Source organism: Chiloscyllium punctatum, unplaced genomic scaffold (genome assembly GCF_047496795.1).
Source record: "Chiloscyllium punctatum isolate Juve2018m unplaced genomic scaffold, sChiPun1.3 scaffold_156, whole genome shotgun sequence".
Taxonomy (NCBI): Eukaryota; Metazoa; Chordata; class Chondrichthyes; order Orectolobiformes; family Hemiscylliidae; genus Chiloscyllium; species Chiloscyllium punctatum.
In genome coordinates, this window is record NW_027309890.1 from 578309 (window position 1) to 592214 (window position 13906).

A 13906-nucleotide genomic window follows, 5' to 3' on the forward strand; every position below is an offset into this window, starting at 1 on the left:
TGTCCAGGAGTGAACATCTCTGCAGCAAATTGCACGGTTAAAGTAAAAGGCACGGAAAGTGGCATCTCGAACCGGCCCCGAGGTCAGAGCATGCTCACAATGTGATCTGTCGTTCTCGGATTGTAATGCGACCTCCGGTTTTAGGGTGGAGAACATTCTTTGGGACCCTTCTTCTGCAAAACAGACACAGTGACTGAATAAATGCTGCACGGTTTGATGTGGAACACGGCCTGCTCAGCTTTGTGCATTTTCCCTGTAGTCAGGTGTGTTTCGTGTTCCGTGTAAACGTGAAAGTCGTCCTGTTTCGAGCAATGTGTGAAATCATTCAGCAAAGCAAGAATCGAAATTGTAGTAATGTCTAGCAGCTCATGGTTATTTGACCGAAGTGTCCAAGTGTCTCTGCTGTCAAGATCGCGTTCGCCTCCCGCGCGGAAAATCGCAAACAGCTCTGCTGTTCCAAAGCGATTTGTGCTTTTACTGGAACCGAATGGAGACTATTATTTCATCGCTGTTGTGAAACAAAGTCCTGCGGTGACTCGACTCGTCGTTATTTGGTTTTTTGTCCAATGGGAAAATCGTTCCAATGAATTTCGGTGTCATATGTTATTGAATTTCTCCCATTTCCTTCATTTCCGTCCTGGAGACATCAGAAGGAAAAGGTAATCTAATCGAGACTGTGATTGGTGAAATTGACTTTTTATGGCCCGTTCTTATGATGTTCTTTCTATCTCTCTTTTCAGCATTGTCTGGAAAGTGGTGGTGCACTAACGCTGCAGTATGTTTGAAAGAGTAGTTTGGAATTGCCCTGTTGTTAGTTGTGAGATTACTTTATGACTCATGCCCTCGGACTGTGACACATTTAGCATTCATGCATCTCTCTGTCTGAAAATGCATTCGGCATGCCAGTTTTGTTTGTGTTCCGTGAAAAATGCTTTCTGTTTTGCGATTCGCTCAGCACATTACGAGTTAACAGGGTTTCTGAGGTAACTTCGAGCAGCAAAACTCCTCAATTGAGGTCTGGGAAAATTTCACGGAGTATGGTCAGTCGGGGCAAAATTAAGGAAGTCGTTCGTATCTGCAGTGTTTCACAATACTACCTTTCCCGTGAGCAGTCGAACAGACTAAACGATTGTGCCACAGACTGCGATGGAAAACTCCGCTAAAAAGTAATCCTTTAAAGCCAGTGTTAGCAACAAGACGTTATGGGGGTACACGGCGTGGAAACAGATATTTAGGTGTATCTCATCCATGCTCACCACATAACCAAAATTAAACAAGTCCCGTTCCCCAGCATTTGGCCCCAATCCCTCTAAACCCATCCTGTCCAGAAACTCATCCGATTACCTTTGCAATTTTCTGAGTGTAATAGCCTCCTCCACTTCCTCTGGGAGCTCATTCCATACACGCACAACCTTCTGTGTGGGAAATGTGCCTCAGGTCGTTTGTCAATTTCAGCCCACTCACCTTAAACCTATGCTCTCGAGTTTTCAACTCACCCCAATTTGGGTAAAACACAGAAATACTCAGTTTACAACCCTTCCATAAGATCATATCGCAGCCGTTACGCTGCAGGGAAAGTCGTCCCAGCTTATTCCACCTCGCCCTACGGTCCAAACATTGACGAAATCATTGTCTATATATTGTCATCAATTTCACGTGTCTTTTTTAACGTTTTCAAGATGTCAATTACGCTGGACAACAACGAGCAATTGGAAACAGAAAGGTGAAACGGAGAATGGCTTCAACTTTCAGTGCTGGATGCCACTGCGCCGCAGGGCGGCGACCGCGGCTGGTTTCTGTAGTGTAGTGGTCATCACGTTCGCCTAACACGCGAAAGGTCCCCAGTTCGAAACTGGGCAGAAACTGCTTTGTTCGTCAACTGCGGCCTTTTACATGGACAAGAACGGAGCTTTCTTGCTTGCTTTCCCATCTGCAAACCTGCCTTCGAATTTGCTTGAAAGAATCTGCTCTCGTAGTGAAATGTAAGGCAACTCCATTTAATTACTGTGTAAAGCATTATAAAGTTTTTCTCCAACCTGGTTCTGATGCATATGCCATTCTGTTTGAGAGTGTCCTTGCCGCGTTCTGATCCTTCCACGAAAAGCAGTACCGCATTTGCATTCCTTGCGTAGGCGGACCGGTTCAAAGGCAGGTCACAGCGCACCACGGATTCCTGAACTTGTCTGTCTGTCAAATGTACCCCAAAGTCGTCTCTGAAAGGCCTCATTTGGAAGCTGTCTGTCGTTATTCAACGCGCGAGAGTTGGTACCAGATTCCTGAATCATATTTTGGGGCAGTTCGCACGTTAGTGGCTCATTCAATCAGCAACAGCAATGAAATAATTTACACTCTCAGAGGAACCTTTGAACCTGTGCTTTCATAGCGCCGCTAATATTAAGGTGCGCCCCGAGATCTAAGCCATGTTGGAACTGAAACGGAGGAATCGACAGAGAGGCTACAGAATGACATCGCATCCATTTGGTTTTCTTTAAATCACTGACGAGCAGGAAAATGTAAAAGGGGAGAGCGAGTGGGGAAGTGAGGCGGTTGCAGCTCTGGTAAAAGTCCTTCTTTGTGATTCACTCCGCAAACAGAGACTTGAAGGTGACTCAGAGGCGTGTGAGCTCTTCACATCGAGATCAGAAAGCACTCAAGGGCAGTTAGCACCTCTTCCGGAGTGGGGGTGGGGTGAGGTAATTACCTTTTGACTTCTGTTACTATGTTCAGAAACTGCCTTTTCGATTGACTTGAACAGAAACTGCATTTCCAATAAGCACCATGGAAGTTAGCAAAATTTATTGAATCGCTTCTCGTCGATTGCCGCACAGGTTTCCGACTCAGTTGGTATCCACGTGGCTCATGTCCAGGAGTGAACATCTCTGCAGCAAATTGCACGGTTAAAGTAAAAGGCACGGAAAGTGGCATCTCGAACCGGCCCCGAGGTCAGAGCATGCTCACAATGTGATCTGTCGTTCTCGGATTGTAATGCGACCTCCGGTTTTAGGGTGGAGAACATTCTTTGGGACCCTTCTTCTGCAAAACAGACACAGTGACTGAATAAATGCTGCACGGTTTGATGTGGAACACGGCCTGCTCGGCTTTGTGCATTTTCCCTGTAGTCAGGTGTGTTTCGTGTTCCGTGTAAACGTGAAAGTCGTCCTGTTTCGAGCAATGTGTGAAATCATTTAGCAAAGCAAGAATCGAAATTGTAGTAATGTCTAGCAGCTCATGGTTATTTGACCGAAGTGTCCAAGTGTCTCTGCTGTCAAGATCGCGTTCGCCTCCCGCGCGGAAAATCGCAAACAGCTCTGCTGTTCCAAAGCGATTTGTGCTTTTACTGGAACCGAATGGAGACTATTATTTCATCGCTGTTGTGAAACAAAGTCCTGCGGTGACTCGACTCGTCGTTATTTGGTTTTTTGTCCAATGGGAAAATCGTTCCAATGAATTTCGGTGTCATATGTTATTGAATTTCTCCCATTTCCTTCATTTCCGTCCTGGAGACATCAGAAGGAAAAGGTAATCTAATCGAGACTGTGATTGGTGAAATTGACTTTTTATGGCCCGTTCTTATGATGTTCTTTCTATCTCTCTTTTCAGCATTGTCTGGAAAGTGGTGGTGCACTAACGCTGCAGTATGTTTGAAAGAGTAGTTTGGAATTGCCCTGTTGTTAGTCGTGAGATTACTTTATGACTCATGCCCTCGGACTGTGACACATTTAGCATTCATGCATCTCTCTGTCTGAAAATGCATTCGGCATGCCAGTTTTGTTTGTGTTCCGTGAAAAATGCTTTCTGTTTTGCGATTCGCTCAGCACATTACGAGTTAACAGGGTTTCTGAGGTAACTTCGAGCAGCAAAACTCCTCAATTGAGGTCTGGGAAAATTTCACGGAGTATGGTCAGTCGGGGCAAAATTAAGGAAGTCGTTCGTATCTGCAGTGTTTCACAATACTACCTTTCCCGTGAGCAGTCGAACAGACTAAACGATTGTGCCACAGACTGCGATGGAAAACTCCGCTAAAAAGTAATCCTTTAAAGCCAGTGTTAGCAACAAGACGTTATGGGGGTACACGGCGTGGAAACAGATATTTAGGTGTATCTCATCCATGCTCACCACATAACCAAAATTAAACAAGTCCCGTTCCCCAGCATTTGGCCCCAATCCCTCTAAACCCATCCTGTCCAGAAACTCATCCGATTACCTTTGCAATTTTCTGAGTGTAATAGCCTCCTCCACTTCCTCTGGGAGCTCATTCCATACACGCACAACCTTCTGTGTGGGAAATGTGCCTCAGGTCGTTTGTCAATTTCAGCCCACTCACCTTAAACCTATGCTCTCGAGTTTTCAACTCACCCCAAATTGGGTAAAACACAGAAATACTCAGTTTACAACCCTTCCATAAGATCATATCGCAGCCGTTACGCTGCAGGGAAAGTCGTCCCAGCTTATTCCACCTCGCCCTACGGTCCAAACATTGACGAAATCATTGTCTATATATTGTCATCAATTTCACGTGTCTTTTTTAACGTTTTCAAGATGTCAATTACGCTGGACAACAACGAGCGATTGGAAACAGAAAGGTGAAACGGAGAATGGCTTCAACTTTCAGTGCTGGATGCCACTGCGCCGCAGGGCGGCGACCGCGGCTGGTTTCTGTAGTGTAGTGGTCATCACGTTCGCCTAACACGCGAAAGGTCCCCAGTTCGAAACTGGGCAGAAACTGCTTGGTTCGTCAACTGCAGCCTTTTACATGGACAAGAACGGAGCTTTCTTGCTTGCTTTCCCATCTGCAAACCTGCCTTCGAATTTGCTTGAAAGAATCTGCTCTCGTAGTGAAATGTAAGGCAACTCCATTTAATTACTGTGTAAAGCATTATAAAGTTTTTCTCCAACCTGGTTCTGATGCATATGCCATTCTGTTTGAGAGTGTCCTTGCCGCGTTCTGATCCTTCCACGAAAAGCAGTACCGCATTTGCATTCCTTGCGCAGGCGGCCCGGTTCAAAGGCAGGGAAGAAGCTGCTGCGCAGGTGTCACAGCGCACCACGGATTCCTGAACTTGTCTGTCTGTCAAATGTACCCCAAAGTCGTCTCTGAAAGGCCTCATTTGGAAGCTGTCTGTCGTTATTCAACGCGCGAGAGTTGGTACCAGATTCCTGAATCATATTTTGGGGCAGTTCGCACGTTAGTGGCTCATTCAATCAGCAACAGCAATGAAATAATTTACACTCTCAGAGGAACCTTTGAACCTGTGCTTTCATAGCGCCGCTAATATTAAGGTGCGCCCCGAGATCTAAGCCATGTTGGAACTGAAACGGAGGAATCGACAGAGAGGCTACAGAATGACATCGCATCCATTTGGTTTTCTTTAAATCACTGACGAGCAGGAAAATGTAAAAGGGGAGAGCGAGTGGGGAAGTGAGGCGGTTGCAGCTCTGGTAAAAGTCCTTCTTTGTGATTCACTCCGCAAACAGAGACTTGAAGGTGACTCAGAGGCGTGTGAGCTCTTCACATCGAGATCAGAAAGCACTCAAGGGCAGTTAGCACCTCTTCCGGAGTGGGGGTGGGGTGAGGTAATTACCTTTTGACTTCTGTTACTATGTTCAGAAACTGCCTTTTCGATTGACTTGAACAGAAACTGCATTTCCAATAAGCACCATGGAAGTTAGCAAAATTTATTGAATCGCTTCTCGTCGATTGCCGCACAGGTTTCCGACTCAGTTGGTATCCACGTGGCTCATGTCCAGGAGTGAACATCTCTGCAGCAAATTGCACGGTTAAAGTAAAAGGCACGGAAAGTGGCATCTCGAACCGGCCCCGAGGTCAGAGCATGCTCACAATGTGATCTGTCGTTCTCGGATTGTAATGCGACCTCCGGTTTTAGGGTGGAGAACATTCTTTGGGACCCTTCTTCTGCAAAACAGACACAGTGACTGAATAAATGCTGCACGGTTTGATGTGGAACACGGCCTGCTCAGCTTTGTGCATTTTCCCTGTAGTCAGGTGTGTTTCGTGTTCCGTGTAAACGTGAAAGTCGTCCTGTTTCGAGCAATGTGTGAAATCATTTAGCAAAGCAAGAATCGAAATTGTAGTAATGTCTAGCAGCTCATGGTTATTTGACCGAAGTGTCCAAGTGTCTCTGCTGTCAAGATCGCGTTCGCCTCCCGCGCGGAAAATCGCAAACAGCTCTGCTGTTCCAAAGCGATTTGTGCTTTTACTGGAACCGAATGGAGACTATTGTTTCATCGCTGTTGTGAAACAAAGTCCTGCGGTGACTCGACTCGTCGTTATTTGGTTTTTTGTCCAATGGGAAAATCGTTCCAATGAATTTCGGTGTCATATGTTATTGAATTTCTCCCATTTCCTTCATTTCCGTCCTGGAGACATCAGAAGGAAAAGGTAATCTAATCGAGACTGTGATTGGTGAAATTCACTTTTTATGGCCCGTTCTTATGATGTTCTTTCTATCTCTCTTTTCAGCATTGTCTGGAAAGTGGTGGTGCACTAACGCTGCAGTATGTTTGAAAGAGTAGTTTGGAATTGCCCTGTTGTTAGTTGTGAGATTACTTTATGACTCATGCCCTCGGACTGTGACACATTTAGCATTCATGCATCTCTCTGTCTGAAAATGCATTCGGCATGCCAGTTTTGTTTGTGTTCCGTGAAAAATGCTTTCTGTTTTGCGATTCGCTCAGCACATTACGAGTTAACAGGGTTTCTGAGGTAACTTCGAGCAGCAAAACTCCTCAATTGAGGTCTGGGAAAATTTCACGGAGTATGGTCAGTCGGGGCAAAATTAAGGAAGTCGTTCGTATCTGCAGTGTTTCACAATACTACCTTTCCCGTGAGCAGTCGAACAGACTAAACGATTGTGCCACAGACTGCGATGGAAAACTCCGCTAAAAAGTAATCCTTTAAAGCCAGTGTTAGCAACAAGACGTTATGGGGGTACACGGCGTGGAAACAGATATTTAGGTGTATCTCATCCATGCTCACCACATAACCAAAATTAAACAAGTCCCGTTCCCCAGCATTTGGCCCCAATCCCTCTAAACCCATCCTGTCCAGAAACTCATCCGATTACCTTTGCAATTTTCTGAGTGTAATAGCCTCCTCCACTTCCTCTGGGAGCTCATTCCATACACGCACAACCTTCTGTGTGGGAAATGTGCCTCAGGTCGTTTGTCAATTTCAGCCCACTCACCTTAAACCTATGCTCTCGAGTTTTCAACTCACCCCAATTTGGGTAAAACACAGAAATACTCAGTTTACAACCCTTCCATAAGATCATATCGCAGCCGTTACGCTGCAGGGAAAGTCGTCCCAGCTTATTCCACCTCGCCCTACGGTCCAAACATTGACGAAATCATTGTCTATATATTGTCATCAATTTCACGTGTCTTTTTTAACGTTTTCAAGATGTCAATTACGCTGGACAACAACGAGCAATTGGAAACAGAAAGGTGAAACGGAGAATGGCTTCAACTTTCAGTGCTGGATGCCACTGCGCCGCAGGGCGGCGACCGCGGCTGGTTTCTGTAGTGTAGTGGTCATCACGTTCGCCTAACACGCGAAAGGTCCCCAGTTCGAAACTGGGCAGAAACTGCTTTGTTCGTCAACTGCGGCCTTTTACATGGACAAGAACGGAGCTTTCTTGCTTGCTTTCCCATCTGCAAACCTGCCTTCGAATTTGCTTGAAAGAATCTGCTCTCGTAGTGAAATGTAAGGCAACTCCATTTAATTACTGTGTAAAGCATTATAAAGTTTTTCTCCAACCTGGTTCTGATGCATATGCCATTCTGTTTGAGAGTGTCCTTGCCGCGTTCTGATCCTTCCACGAAAAGCAGTACCGCATTTGCATTCCTTGCGTAGGCGGACCGGTTCAAAGGCAGGTCACAGCGCACCACGGATTCCTGAACTTGTCTGTCTGTCAAATGTACCCCAAAGTCGTCTCTGAAAGGCCTCATTTGGAAGCTGTCTGTCGTTATTCAACGCGCGAGAGTTGGTACCAGATTCCTGAATCATATTTTGGGGCAGTTCGCACGTTAGTGGCTCATTCAATCAGCAACAGCAATGAAATAATTTACACTCTCAGAGGAACCTTTGAACCTGTGCTTTCATAGCGCCGCTAATATTAAGGTGCGCCCCGAGATCTAAGCCATGTTGGAACTGAAACGGAGGAATCGACAGAGAGGCTACAGAATGACATCGCATCCATTTGGTTTTCTTTAAATCACTGACGAGCAGGAAAATGTAAAAGGGGAGAGCGAGTGGGGAAGTGAGGCGGTTGCAGCTCTGGTAAAAGTCCTTCTTTGTGATTCACTCCGCAAACAGAGACTTGAAGGTGACTCAGAGGCGTGTGAGCTCTTCACATCGAGATCAGAAAGCACTCAAGGGCAGTTAGCACCTCTTCCGGAGTGGGGGTGGGGTGAGGTAATTACCTTTTGACTTCTGTTACTATGTTCAGAAACTGCCTTTTCGATTGACTTGAACAGAAACTGCATTTCCAATAAGCACCATGGAAGTTAGCAAAATTTATTGAATCGCTTCTCGTCGATTGCCGCACAGGTTTCCGACTCAGTTGGCATCCACGTGGCTCATGTCCAGGAGTGAACATCTCTGCAGCAAATTGCACGGTTAAAGTAAAAGGCACGGAAAGTGGCATCTCGAACCGGCCCCGAGGTCAGAGCATGCTCACAATGTGATCTGTCGTTCTCGGATTGTAATGCGACCTCCGGTTTTAGGGTGGAGAACATTCTTTGGGACCCTTCTTCTGCAAAACAGACACAGTGACTGAATAAATGCTGCACGGTTTGATGTGGAACACGGCCTGCTCAGCTTTGTGCATTTTCCCTGTAGTCAGGTGTGTTTCGTGTTCCGTGTAAACGTGAAAGTCGTCCTGTTTCGAGCAATGTGTGAAATCATTTAGCAAAGCAAGAATCGAAATTGTAGTAATGTCTAGCAGCTCATGGTTATTTGACCGAAGTGTCCAAGTGTCTCTGCTGTCAAGATCGCGTTCGCCTCCCGCGCGGAAAATCGCAAACAGCTCTGCTGTTCCAAAGCGATTTGTGCTTTTACTGGAACCGAATGGAGACTATTATTTCATCGCTGTTGTGAAACAAAGTCCTGCGGTGACTCGACTCGTCGTTATTTGGTTTTTTGTCCAATGGGAAAATCGTTCCAATGAATTTCGGTGTCATATGTTATTGAATTTCTCCCATTTCCTTCATTTCCGTCCTGGAGACATCAGAAGGAAAAGGTAATCTAATCGAGACTGTGATTGGTGAAATTGACTTTTTATGGCCCGTTCTTATGATGTTCTTTCTATCTCTCTTTTCAGCATTGTCTGGAAAGTGGTGGTGCACTAACGCTGCAGTATGTTTGAAAGAGTAGTTTGGAATTGCCCTGTTGTTAGTTGTGAGATTACTTTATGACTCATGCCCTCGGACTGTGACACATTTAGCATTCATGCATCTCTCTGTCTGAAAATGCATTCGGCATGCCAGTTTTGTTTGTGTTCCGTGAAAAATGCTTTCTGTTTTGCGATTCGCTCAGCACATTACGAGTTAACAGGGTTTCTGAGGTAACTTCGAGCAGCAAAACTCCTCAATTGAGGTCTGGGAAAATTTCACGGAGTATGGTCAGTCGGGGCAAAATTAAGGAAGTCGTTCGTATCTGCAGTGTTTCACAATACTACCTTTCCCGTGAGCAGTCGAACAGACTAAACGATTGTGCCACAGACTGCGATGGAAAACTCCGCTAAAAAGTAATCCTTTAAAGCCAGTGTTAGCAACAAGACGTTATGGGGGTACACGGCGTGGAAACAGATATTTAGGTGTATCTCATCCATGCTCACCACATAACCAAAATTAAACAAGTCCCGTTCCCCAGCATTTGGCCCCAATCCCTCTAAACCCATCCTGTCCAGAAACTCATCCGATTACCTTTGCAATTTTCTGAGTGTAATAGCCTCCTCCACTTCCTCTGGGAGCTCATTCCATACACGCACAACCTTCTGTGTGGGAAATGTGCCTCAGGTCGTTTGTCAATTTCAGCCCACTCACCTTAAACCTATGCTCTCGAGTTTTCAACTCACCCCAATTTGGGTAAAACACAGAAATACTCAGTTTACAACCCTTCCATAAGATCATATCGCAGCCGTTACGCTGCAGGGAAAGTCGTCCCAGCTTATTCCACCTCGCCCTACGGTCCAAACATTGACGAAATCATTGTCTATATATTGTCATCAATTTCACGTGTCTTTTTTAACGTTTTCAAGATGTCAATTACGCTGGACAACAACGAGCAATTGGAAACAGAAAGGTGAAACGGAGAATGGCTTCAACTTTCAGTGCTGGATGCCACTGCGCCGCAGGGCGGCGACCGCGGCTGGTTTCTGTAGTGTAGTGGTCATCACGTTCGCCTAACACGCGAAAGGTCCCCAGTTCGAAACTGGGCAGAAACTGCTTTGTTCGTCAACTGCGGCCTTTTACATGGACAAGAACGGAGCTTTCTTGCTTGCTTTCCCATCTGCAAACCTGCCTTCGAATTTGCTTGAAAGAATCTGCTCTCGTAGTGAAATGTAAGGCAACTCCATTTAATTACTGTGTAAAGCATTATAAAGTTTTTCTCCAACCTGGTTCTGATGCATATGCCATTCTGTTTGAGAGTGTCCTTGCCGCGTTCTGATCCTTCCACGAAAAGCAGTACCGCATTTGCATTCCTTGCGTAGGCGGACCGGCTCAAAGGCAGGTCACAGCGCACCACGGATTCCTGAACTTGTCTGTCTGTCAAATGTACCCCAAAGTCGTCTCTGAAAGGCCTCATTTGGAAGCTGTCTGTCGTTATTCAACGCGCGAGAGTTGGTACCAGATTCCTGAATCATATTTTGGGGCAGTTCGCACGTTAGTGGCTCATTCAATCAGCAACAGCAATGAAATAATTTACACTCTCAGAGGAACCTTTGAACCTGTGCTTTCATAGCGCCGCTAATATTAAGGTGCGCCCCGAGATCTAAGCCATGTTGGAACTGAAACGGAGGAATCGACAGAGAGGCTACAGAATGACATCGCATCCATTTGGTTTTCTTTAAATCACTGACGAGCAGGAAAATGTAAAAGGGGAGAGCGAGTGGGGAAGTGAGGCGGTTGCAGCTCTGGTAAAAGTCCTTCTTTGTGATTCACTCCGCAAACAGAGACTTGAAGGTGACTCAGAGGCGTGTGAGCTCTTCACATCGAGATCAGAAAGCACTCAAGGGCAGTTAGCACCTCTTCCGGAGTGGGGGTGGGGTGAGGTAATTACCTTTTGACTTCTGTTACTATGTTCAGAAACTGCCTTTTCGATTGACTTGAACAGAAACTGCATTTCCAATAAGCACCATGGAAGTTAGCAAAATTTATTGAATCGCTTCTCGTCGATTGCCGCACAGGTTTCCGACTCAGTTGGTATCCACGTGGCTCATGTCCAGGAGTGAACATCTCTGCAGCAAATTGCACGGTTAAAGTAAAAGGCACGGAAAGTGGCATCTCGAACCGGCCCCGAGGTCAGAGCATGCTCACAATGTGATCTGTCGTTCTCGGATTGTAATGCGACCTCCGGTTTTAGGGTGGAGAACATTCTTTGGGACCCTTCTTCTGCAAAACAGACACAGTGACTGAATAAATGCTGCACGGTTTGATGTGGAACACGGCCTGCTCAGCTTTGTGCATTTTCCCTGTAGTCAGGTGTGTTTCGTGTTCCGTGTAAACGTGAAAGTCGTCCTGTTTCGAGCAATGTGTGAAATCATTTAGCAAAGCAAGAATCGAAATTGTAGTAATGTCTAGCAGCTCATGGTTATTTGACCGAAGTGTCCAAGTGTCTCTGCTGTCAAGATCGCGTTCGCCTCCCGCGCGGAAAATCGCAAACAGCTCTGCTGTTCCAAAGCGATTTGTGCTTTTACTGGAACCGAATGGAGACTATTATTTCATCGCTGTTGTGAAACAAAGTCCTGCGGTGACTCGACTCGTCGTTATTTGGTTTTTTGTCCAATGGGAAAATCGTTCCAATGAATTTCGGTGTCATATGTTATTGAATTTCTCCCATTTCCTTCATTTCCGTCCTGGAGACATCAGAAGGAAAAGGTAATCTAATCGAGACTGTGATTGGTGAAATTGACTTTTTATGGCCCGTTCTTATGATGTTCTTTCTATCTCTCTTTTCAGCATTGTCTGGAAAGTGGTGGTGCACTAACGCTGCAGTATGTTTGAAAGAGTAGTTTGGAATTGCCCTGTTGTTAGTTGTGAGATTACTTTATGACTCATGCCCTCGGACTGTGACACATTTAGCATTCATGCATCTCTCTGTCTGAAAATGCATTCGGCATGCCAGTTTTGTTTGTGTTCCGTGAAAAATGCTTTCTGTTTTGCGATTCGCTCAGCACATTACGAGTTAACAGGGTTTCTGAGGTAACTTCGAGCAGCAAAACTCCTCAATTGAGGTCTGGGAAAATTTCACGGAGTATGGTCAGTCGGGGCAAAATTAAGGAAGTCGTTCGTATCTGCAGTGTTTCACAATACTACCTTTCCCGTGAGCAGTCGAACAGACTAAACGATTGTGCCACAGACTGCGATGGAAAACTCCGCTAAAAAGTAATCCTTTAAAGCCAGTGTTAGCAACAAGACGTTATGGGGGTACACGGCGTGGAAACAGATATTTAGGTGTATCTCATCCATGCTCACCACATAACCAAAATTAAACAAGTCCCGTTCCCCAGCATTTGGCCCCAATCCCTCTAAACCCATCCTGTCCAGAAACTCATCCGATTACCTTTGCAATTTTCTGAGTGTAATAGCCTCCTCCACTTCCTCTGGGAGCTCATTCCATACACGCACAACCTTCTGTGTGGGAAATGTGCCTCAGGTCGTTTGTCAATTTCAGCCCACTCACCTTAAACCTATGCTCTCGAGTTTTCAACTCACCCCAATTTGGGTAAAACACAGAAATACTCAGTTTACAACCCTTCCATAAGATCATATCGCAGCCGTTACGCTGCAGGGAAAGTCGTCCCAGCTTATTCCACCTCGCCCTACGGTCCAAACATTGACGAAATCATTGTCTATATATTGTCATCAATTTCACGTGTCTTTTTTAACGTTTTCAAGATGTCAATTACGCTGGACAACAACGAGCAATTGGAAACAGAAAGGTGAAACGGAGAATGGCTTCAACTTTCAGTGCTGGATGCCACTGCGCCGCAGGGCGGCGACCGCGGCTGGTTTCTGTAGTGTAGTGGTCATCACGTTCGCCTAACACGCGAAAGGTCCCCAGTTCGAAACTGGGCAGAAACTGCTTTGTTCGTCAACTGCGGCCTTTTACATGGACAAGAACGGAGCTTTCTTGCTTGCTTTCCCATCTGCAAACCTGCCTTCGAATTTGCTTGAAAGAATCTGCTCTCGTAGTGAAATGTAAGGCAACTCCATTTAATTACTGTGTAAAGCATTATAAAGTTTTTCTCCAACCTGGTTCTGATGCATATGCCATTCTGTTTGAGAGTGTCCTTGCCGCGTTCTGATCCTTCCACGAAAAGCAGTACCGCATTTGCATTCCTTGCGTAGGCGGACCGGCTCAAAGGCAGGTCACAGCGCACCACGGATTCCTGAACTTGTCTGTCTGTCAAATGTACCCCAAAGTCGTCTCTGAAAGGCCTCATTTGGAAGCTGTCTGTCGTTATTCAACGCGCGAGAGTTGGTACCAGATTCCTGAATCATATTTTGGGGCAGTTCGCACGTTAGTGGCTCATTCAATCAGCAACAGCAATGAAATAATTTACACTCTCAGAGGAACCTTTGAACCTGTGCTTTCATAGCGCCGCTAATATTAAGGTGCGCCCCGAGATCTAAGCCATGTTGGAACTGAAACGGAGGAATC

At 45.8% G+C, this 13906-nt stretch overlaps 5 non-coding genes across 5 annotated transcripts; all 5 read left to right on the forward strand.

The window, feature by feature from the left end:
• The first annotated feature begins 1792 nt into the window (after positions 1-1792).
• On the forward strand, positions 1793-1865 carry trnav-aac (transfer RNA valine (anticodon AAC)). The gene has a single exon. It is a non-coding gene; the product is annotated as a tRNA-Val (tRNA).
• Positions 1866-4652: 2787 nt separating this feature from the next.
• trnav-aac (transfer RNA valine (anticodon AAC)) lies at positions 4653-4725 on the forward strand. Its single transcript has one exon. It is a non-coding gene; the product is annotated as a tRNA-Val (tRNA).
• A 2808-nt stretch (positions 4726-7533) lies between these two features.
• Positions 7534-7606, forward strand: trnav-aac (transfer RNA valine (anticodon AAC)). Its single transcript has one exon. It is a non-coding gene; the product is annotated as a tRNA-Val (tRNA).
• Positions 7607-10393: 2787 nt separating this feature from the next.
• trnav-aac (transfer RNA valine (anticodon AAC)) lies at positions 10394-10466 on the forward strand. The gene has a single exon. It is a non-coding gene; the product is annotated as a tRNA-Val (tRNA).
• A 2787-nt stretch (positions 10467-13253) lies between these two features.
• Positions 13254-13326, forward strand: trnav-aac (transfer RNA valine (anticodon AAC)). The gene has a single exon. It is a non-coding gene; the product is annotated as a tRNA-Val (tRNA).
• Positions 13327-13906: the final 580 nt, after the last annotated feature.